Raw genomic sequence first — 8993 nt, forward strand, 5'->3', positions numbered from 1 at the left:
ACCAAATGTTCTGAGGGCTGCAGAAAAATCCCTTCTAATGAGCTACTGAAAGAGCTCAGCCTGTTTAGCTTATTATAAGAAGATTGAAGGTGACTTCCGTTGAAGTGCCATATTGGAGAGAAAATACTGGGTATTAAAGGGCTCTTGAATCTAGCAGAGAAAGACATAACAAGATCCAATGGCTGGAAGGTGAAAAGAGACAAATTCATATTGCAACTAAGGCACAAATATTCAACAGCGAGGATGATTCACCACAGGAACAAGCTACCAAGGAAAGTGGTGGATTCTCCATGTCCTGATGTCATTTAATGAAGATTAGATGCCTTTCTGGAATGTGTTTTCCCCAAAAGTAGCTCTTGTGTCATACAGGAGGCCTGTGATATGCAGGGGGTCAGATTAGATGCTCTAATGGTCTCTTCTGGCCATAAAGTCAACTAATTTCTGAAAAACTGAGTGTAGCATTGGGAGCAGCATCTGATGTTTCCCTGTCTAGCCGGCTTGCTGCCTAGAACGAACGCTCCTTGAGTGGGGTGATCCACAGGGAGTAGCTCAAACCTCCAAAGTGCCTGGCCAGGGGCAGGACATTGGCACAGCAAGGGAGGGGTGCGGCAGTGACATCACAAAGGCCTTTTGCAGGACCTCAGACTATTGGTCAAAGGTGTGGGGGGGAGGTGGTGACCTCACAGAGAGATGCTGACATCAGCCAGGCAGGACAGGGGCGAGGGGCCAGGGAAACCTCAGAGACCCCTGTGGCTTTGCTGCAGCAAGTCTCCTTCTCCAGGTCTCTCTTTGAGGACTGAGAGAGTATTCGAGTTCACAGACGTGAGCGCCAGGAGGAACCTCTTTTGAGATTCCTCCTTCCCTTTTAGTGATTTTACTAGAAAACAGCCGTCCCTGTTTAGAAGGTAAGAGCCTCCTCGAGGGAAGGGGTGTCATGGGGTGTCACAGTTCGGATGCCGGTGGCCCCCCCATGTATGGAAGTTCCCACCACCCTACTCTGTGTTCGCAGTGCCGGAGAGCAGCATTCCACGGCAGTGATTTGCTCCTGGCTGCCGGAGCAGAGCAGCAGGCTCAGCTGTCAGAACTTCCTGGAGCTAGGAAAGGGGAGGGGCCCAGCCTCTGTAGCAGGAATGCAGGGTAGGCGAGGTCACGGCGGGCATTGTGGGATACTGGCGGAGGCCAGTTATGGTGATTTAATGACCAGCAGCATCTACACTGGCACTTTCAGTTTGCTGCAAAAAGCTCTAGGCCTCTCATCGAAGTGGTTTTATTTTGTCACCAAAACAGGGCAGTTTTGTCGCCAGACGTGGCATTGCAGTGTGTACACCAGCCACACCAAGCTGCCGACTGAGGGAGCGTTGTGTGTTCTTCACACACCTGAGCACTATATTTCTGTTGAAACAACTTTGTAGTGCAGACCTGGCCAAAGATTCACTCACACACACAGCTTGCAAGGAAAACATCACCTGCTCCTCTGCTTTGCAGAATCCAAACACAAGGAAAGCTTGTCAGGTCCTGGTGGAGATGGCAGGGAGTCAGGTGTGGGCAGGCAACATGGCTTAGCTGGCTAAAGCACCTGCCTTGTAAACAGGTGATCCTGGGTTTCACTCCCAGTGGTGGCTTTGGGGGCACCTGCTATTGGCTACTGTCAGAGGACAAGATTCAGAGCTAGATGGGCCTTTGGTCTAGCCTAGTGTGGTTTTTCTCATGGTTTAAATTACACTCACGGGCACTGATAATAGAGTTACTGAAAGTTTGGGAGTTAGGCGCTGATAGATCAGTGGTCCAAGCCCCTCGTAGACACCCCCCATCCCTCTGGGACAGGGGCAGGTCTGAGCTCTCACACCAACTGCTCATTGTGGCTGCCAGAACCTGTGAGTGGCTCATTTCATTTGCACCCTGGTTTGAGTCCTGCTTTGTGCACCGTGTCTGAGAATGAAAATCCTAAACCACCCTTTGAAATGATGAATGCAGCAGGACGTGTCATTGTCCCTGCCCCAAAGCAGACAGACCAATGGAGAAATGCCGTCGAGTCCAAGGTAATACTTCACTGTGGTTTTACCATTTCCACTTACTAAACTCCCTCCTATCTGCCCAGCCCAGGTGTCCTCTGCCTCAGCTGCTGCTCCCGGCCTGCTCTAGAGTCAAATATGCAGGGCCCCCAGGGGAACGGAGGCTGGGACAGGGCAGCAGCCTGGGCTGTGCTGGGCAGATGCTGGGAGTTCTCGTTCCCTGAGAACTGGCCTGGCTCCCTTCTCAACAGCAAACAACTCAATTCCACGCCCCCTCCCCAGAAAAATCAGCCTGGAGCCAAGGGCAGCAGGGGACGATTCCCTCGAGTTCCCACCGAGGCAGGAGAGAACCCAGGGCCTTTCTAGCAGAGCTTATGGAACCGACGTGGGGAAACCAGCCTTTAATAACAGGCAGTTCAATTTTAAGCTCAGTGTTTTTAACAATTTTTACAACCTTAAATCACCCTTCAGTCGCAGTGTCACTATCCATAACATTGCTTCAGCCTTATAGGTTCCCAAGTGCAAAACTCAACATCTCTTCAAACACAAGAGAGTGCAGATCAGTCAGTGCTCAGAGTCATCCCACATAAAAGAATCATGTTGTGGTACATATTGGCCTCATCATGTGGCCGTTGCCTTTCCCTCCGCTCTGTTAAAAGGTTTGGTATTTTGCACAGAAACTTTCTTCCCTCCGGAGAGACCTGGGAACCAAGGCTGCCAGACAAACACCTTTAAGAGGAGGCGTAACCTGTCAAAAAATGATCTCCCTCCTTCAGTTCAGTGACAGCCTGAAATGTTACTTATCCCGGCAGAGCCGGAGGATTGAAAGCAGCTACATCAAATCCCTGTGTAGCTAGCAGGAATGAACACAAACACTCCCTGGTATCTGAAGAAATGTTTAGTTTTACCTAGAAGTCTAAAGGGAAGGAAGGTGGTGCCATATATAAAGAGTGAAACACAAAACAATTATCATAGTTATGCCCATAGCGTCTGCAAAATATTTCTATATTCTTCTTCTTAGCATTAGTGTATTATTTTCTCTGGCATCTATACATTGACCATACCTTGACCAAGAAATTTGAATCTTGATAAAATAATCGACTATCCCTGGTTAAGGCAATGGACTTGATACCCACTCGGGTGTCCCTACACAGGTTCAGGTACTAACAACAGGGGCTGCCTTTTAGCCATAGCTTTTAATCAGGGCAATACATTGATCCTGTGAAATAATTTCCCAGCCGGAGTCCACCGCCCACATTCCTTAGGGCATTGGGCCACCATGTGGACGTTTCATTTCCCTCCTCGATTTCACACAGAGACACAATTTTTTTTGCACAGATCCATGAACAGCAAAACCTCCCTGTGTCTCTTGTCTGAGCAAGGGCATTCGATTCCATTGACACCTTCTCTCCTGCAATGCAGACGGGACGAGGCCACCTTCACCTCTGACAGTGAGATATTGGAACAGCTTTTTCTTTATGCTGCTGTTGTTAGTCCATGAAACATCAGGGATGGATGCAAGGCTGAGCTCACGCACCAACCCCCTGAAACATTTCAGTGCCCCAGAGAAATTCTGACTCCGGCTATTGGCATGATCTGGTGGAGATTCGAATAGGAACGGGACGGTCTGAATTGTCAGTGTGGGGAATGAACAACAATCTATAGCAATGTCGTTAACCACAAACACACTCTAATCATGCTCCAGCCGGAAGGGAAATGGGCAGGAACCCTTGTTGTTCAGCCATGGACACACTTACACTAATGCACAGCCAGGAGTGTGCTGGGGGAGCTGGTCTGAGCAATTTGAAGTGACAATTCAGTGAGAACAGAATCATTGTGTAGTGAAGCACCTATACACCAAGTAGTTGTGGTGGAGTGGTTACAGCGATGAACTAGAAATCCATTGGGGTCTCCCCAGGCAAGTTTGAATCCTGCCAACTATGGAAGCATTAGTGTATTGTCACTGCTCTTGTTGTAGTGCCTAAGCATCCACAGAGCCAGACCTGGTCTCACTCTGAGGCTGTCTACGCTTAAAATGCTGCTGTGACACTGCTACAGCACTGTGGAGTAGACAGTTGCTACAGTGAGTGGAGAGGTTTTCCATCCCTGTAATAGCTACATTGACAGAACAATCTTTCCTTTCATTTAGCACTATCTAACCACGGCTTAGGTCAGCTTAATTATTACTGATTCCAGAGTTTTTCACACCCTGAAAGACGTACTTCTTAGAGGGTTTATCCCATCACCCTCCCATTCCCTGGTCCTTCTCACATGACCTGAGAACAGCAATAGCCGCAGTTCAAGAGGTGCAAACAATTCAATGTTTATTGGGGTAAACTTCCAGCAAGCAATGATTCTAATTTCCTTCCTCAGTATCGCCCTTCCCAGCTCTGACACCACAGAGGCTTGTCTGTGTCCCTCTTTCTATTCCCCCCTTAGCAAAACATAACTCCAATTCCCCTACCCCCATTCTCATTCCCCCGCTTACTTCCTGATTGACTGCAGACTATATAGTAAAACTGGAGTTCTGCTTAGCTATACCTTAACCAATCATTTTACTGAAATGTAACTAACCAATCCTAACATATTGTAACGTGATTATCTAACCAGCTATATCCCACCACCTGAATTGCTTTACACCCAACAAATTAATTATCCAGCAGACAGAAACAATCACAGAACCAGACACAGATTATACAGACAAGCAATAGGAAAGTGGAGACTACAGTGATAGAACAACAAAGAAATGAGGATTTCAGACCCCAGCTATTGATAAGTGAGTTGTTGCCAGACAGGATGCTATCATGCTAGAGATTGTGGATGCTGGTTGCTTAACTGTCTCGCCCCCAGGGCAGGATTTTGAGGGTCTCAGAATGCCAGCACCCATCTTTTGTTCGCTTAAAACGTGAGCAGGGAGATTCCAACACTGCAGAACTCAGGGAACTCCAGGAAACGTGTAACTTTAGGTCCAGGTGAGTGTGCCTAAAAATCAGCTGTGCTGGAGAAGGTCTCTAGGAGTTGAAAGAGATGTGCCATCTTGGCCTCCCTAAATATTAATGAAAACTAGGGTTGATAAGTCACATTATTTGTAGTGTTAGGATTGTGGACTGGTCCAAAGTGCCAGTTTTAAGACTCTTTTTTCCTATCCCTTGGGTGTTCTGGTTTCTGCATAGAGACGTGGTTTCAAATCCCACTCCTGACATGACCATTTTCTTTTATCTGGAGAAAATGGCCTCACTTCAATCTCCTTTGCAACAATAGAACACCATTTGTTTAGCTTTTCTATTCCAATAGTTGTGAGAGAAGTTCCAAACTAGGGGGAAACAGGGCCTTTTCTCTCGACCCATCAATTTTTGTCTTCCTTCATTCCAAGCCATTTTCTCAGATACATCCGTATTTCCCACACTTTTTTGTTCAGCGTTCTTTGCTTTTATGAAATTTTAGGGTCATCATTTAATTGCCACACAACTGTACTTATGAAGTGAAGTGAAACACAATATTTTTTGGATATTCTTGCAGAAGAGTTTTGCTTTCTGACCTGGAATTGAACAGGGGCTACCCAAGGGGGACAATGCTGCTCCCTTTTCTTGCCTCATCCAAAAAAACATACATCCCCGATGCCCTTTGTTTCCTTGCCCTTTTTAGGGTGAATTTACACTTCTCAGAAGTAGAATCCTTTACAAAACCACTCAAAATCTCAGCAGTGTCGTAAGCAATGGCTTCCGGAAACGTGCCCAGCTTTTCTTTAATTTGGTGACACAGGTCCAGGCAAGGGACTGGATACAGGCCTGGATCAGAATCTTCGTTACCAGAGCTAGAATTTCTATTTAAAAAGAGCTATTTTTCTGCAGCTATTAGATTTCCAACATTGATTTCATTTTATACACCTTTTGAGCATCTATTAAGGATAAATTGAACAAAAATACCACTTCTCTTTCCTCAACATCTGCATCATGAAGGGGAGCATTCCGAATAGGAAAGATCTTCTGTGGGGCATGGGTTACAAAAATGCTTCGGGAACCAAATACATGGGCATTTTGCCAAGTTAAAAATCACTTAATGTGGAATTCTCTCCCCAAATCATCTGAGAAAATACTGACTTAAATAATTGAACTACACTGTGATCATATACACTTCCCTCAGTTAAGCCTTGCTGAGCAAAGATTTTTTTTGTTTTTAAATCACATTTGCTGATTCCCACATAGTGATCTTTGCACCATCTTCACTGTAGTAGCTCAGCTCCCCCAGATGAGTTGCCTGCTTCTGCCTTTTCCAGCTCACCCTTCTTTGGGGTCAGTCCTATGATCTTTTCTATTGAGTCGTAGGAGTGTATATCATAGAACCATAGAATATCAGGGTTGGAAGGGACCTCAGGAGCTATCTAGTCCATTCCCCTGCTGAAATCAGGACCAACCCCAACTAAATCAACCCAGCCAGGCTTTGTCAAGCCAGGCCTTAAAAATCTCTCAGGATGGAGATTCCACCACGTCCCTAGGTAACCCATTCCAGAGCTTCACCACCACCTTAGCAAAATTAGTTTCCTAATATCCAACCTAGATGGCTCCCACTGCAACGTGAGACCATTGCTCCTTGTTCTGTCATCTGCTACCACTGAGAACAGCCAGGCTCCATCAGCTCCAGGTGGGGGAGAGGTTTGATTCCAACAAGCTACACTGAGGCAAAAACTACCTGTGCCTAACATCCACTAAGACTGTACATGCCGTTGGCTGCTCAAGTTAGTGATCTTGGTGTAACATGACAATTATAGTTGTAGTGCAGATGCAGCCCAGGTGCAGTGGTTGGCATTAGCTTCCCCCTTGACCTGACCTAAACTCCATCACTTTCCCTAGTCTAAACAAACCCTGAGCATCACGGTTATACTGTTCCCCCATTTCAAAGCAATTGTTAGTCATCGAGTTCCCCCTTTGGGAACAAATTGTTTCATTCCCCCATTGCTCTGATGTTGGTTCAGGTTGTGCTGGAGAGCAGATATTTTTACTACCATTTTCCTCACTTAAACTATATTGAACTATAACAAAGAGCAGGAACAGGGCAGGGATAGGGGAAAATGTCATTTCACCCTCTGGAACAACAGAAGGAGATAGGGTAAGTCAGAGGGATTCCCTTATTCCCCATCACCATCCCAGTCCCCCCCTGTTGTGCAGTTGGTTAGGTCAATCTTTTTTCTAAAGGGCTGGGAAGATGATACCCTAGTAAATGACTTGGAACTAAGCAAAATACCCATGCATTGGGCTCCCAAAGCCGTTGTGGCCCAGGCCCTATCGCTCCTGAAGAGATCTCCTTCCTAATCAGGTGCATGTTGCCTATTATTTGGGAAACGCAATCCCTATCTAGCTAGAGATGGGGAAAAATGGAAGTGACATTTCTGTTCAGCTCACCGCTGGGAGATGCTGCAAATGTGTAGAAATTGAAACCCATGTTGAATGTGATATATCTGCAGAAAGATACCTATTTTTAATAGAGACCTGACATTTGGTATCTTACAGGGATTCTAAGCCGCACCTGAATTTAGTCCCTAATTTAAATCTGTGCCACCAGATAAAGAAATAAAAGGGCACAGTAGGGGGAGTTGTACTTCACTGTCACTACTGATCTGTTGTGTGGTTGGTGAAGAATTCTACACCAGAGACGTGTAAAATTACTCCAAGTAAGGTCAAAGATTTGACGAGCTCAGGTAGAAATTGAAGGAAGTGATGGTTGATTTTCACCCCAGATATGGAAGCTGTGGTGTTTTTAGAATCCTGCTCCCTAGTTAAGTGGCATTGATCACATTCCTAAAGGACGCCATGATTAAACTGGGCACAACTGTCTTTTACCATCTGGCTCCAAAGTTAGATGAAGCACAGAGAGAAACAGCTGATTCCTTCAGAGCCATTCCATGCCTATGGGTCCAAATCTGGCTGCCTTGTTGGACAAGGATCACTTCCTTGCTGGCCAAATAATGGTAGCCAATGAGGGAATGTATCAGATGCGAAGTTCAGACTGCAGGATACTTGAATGCTGAGTCCAGAGTCTGTGGTTTGGTCTCTTAGGGCAGGTCTATGCTACCCACCGGATCAGCGGGTAGCGATCGATCTATTGGGGTGTTGATTTATCTTATCTAGTCTAGACATGATAAATCAATCCCTGAGCGCTCTCCCGTCAACTCTGGTACTCCAGCACCGCGAGAGGCGCAAGTGGAGTCGACAGGGGAGCAGCAGCAGTCGACTCAGCGCTGTGAAGATGCCGAGGTAAGTCGACCTACATACGTCAACTTCAGCTCTGCTATTCCCGTAGCTGAAGTTTGTGTATCTTAGATCGAGCCCCCCTCCTAGTGTAGACCTGTCGTTAGTTTTGCTCTTGAGTCTAATGCATTTGTATCGCCTCTCTGCCTCCTGCTTCTTTGAAAAATTAGGAAGTGTGAAAATAGAGCACAGTTGGTTTTAATTCCTCAGCATCTTCCTGCTGGGGTTTCCCCTCCTCATTCTCACTCACAGTCCCATCACCCGATGGGAGACAGAGAGAATGAGACATAGGTCACGCCCTGCACTTGAGAGAAAGGAAATCTATGCCAGTACCTGGTTCCTAAACTGCAGCTACAGTTCCTACTCCAAAGCCCGAGAGGTGCAGAGATCCAACCCCTTATTATCTTAGAAACGTTTTGTTCCCTTTTCTATTTTTTGTCTGTTTCTTTTTATGAAGTTGGAGAACTCCCAGTCTTTCTATTTCATTGGGGTGTAACAGTGCGGCTCGGTGAGGGTGTGAACACCTCTGAAATCTACAACGGGAAGATGCTAGGAAGAATAGTTCCCAAATCTTAACAGCCTTAAAACCCTGCCCTATGAAATGACAGAATGCATGCTCCTCACCTGTGCAAGCATCGCAAGGAATTGAGTGGTCAGATGTGTATTGTTCAGCGAGAGCTGTCTGAACTTCTTTTACTAATGTGTCTCTTAAGGTCTGTATGTGTTTTGGGGCGAG

This window comes from Mauremys mutica, unplaced genomic scaffold (assembly GCF_020497125.1).
Source record: "Mauremys mutica isolate MM-2020 ecotype Southern unplaced genomic scaffold, ASM2049712v1 Super-Scaffold_100036, whole genome shotgun sequence".
Classification (NCBI taxonomy): Eukaryota; Metazoa; Chordata; order Testudines; family Geoemydidae; genus Mauremys; species Mauremys mutica.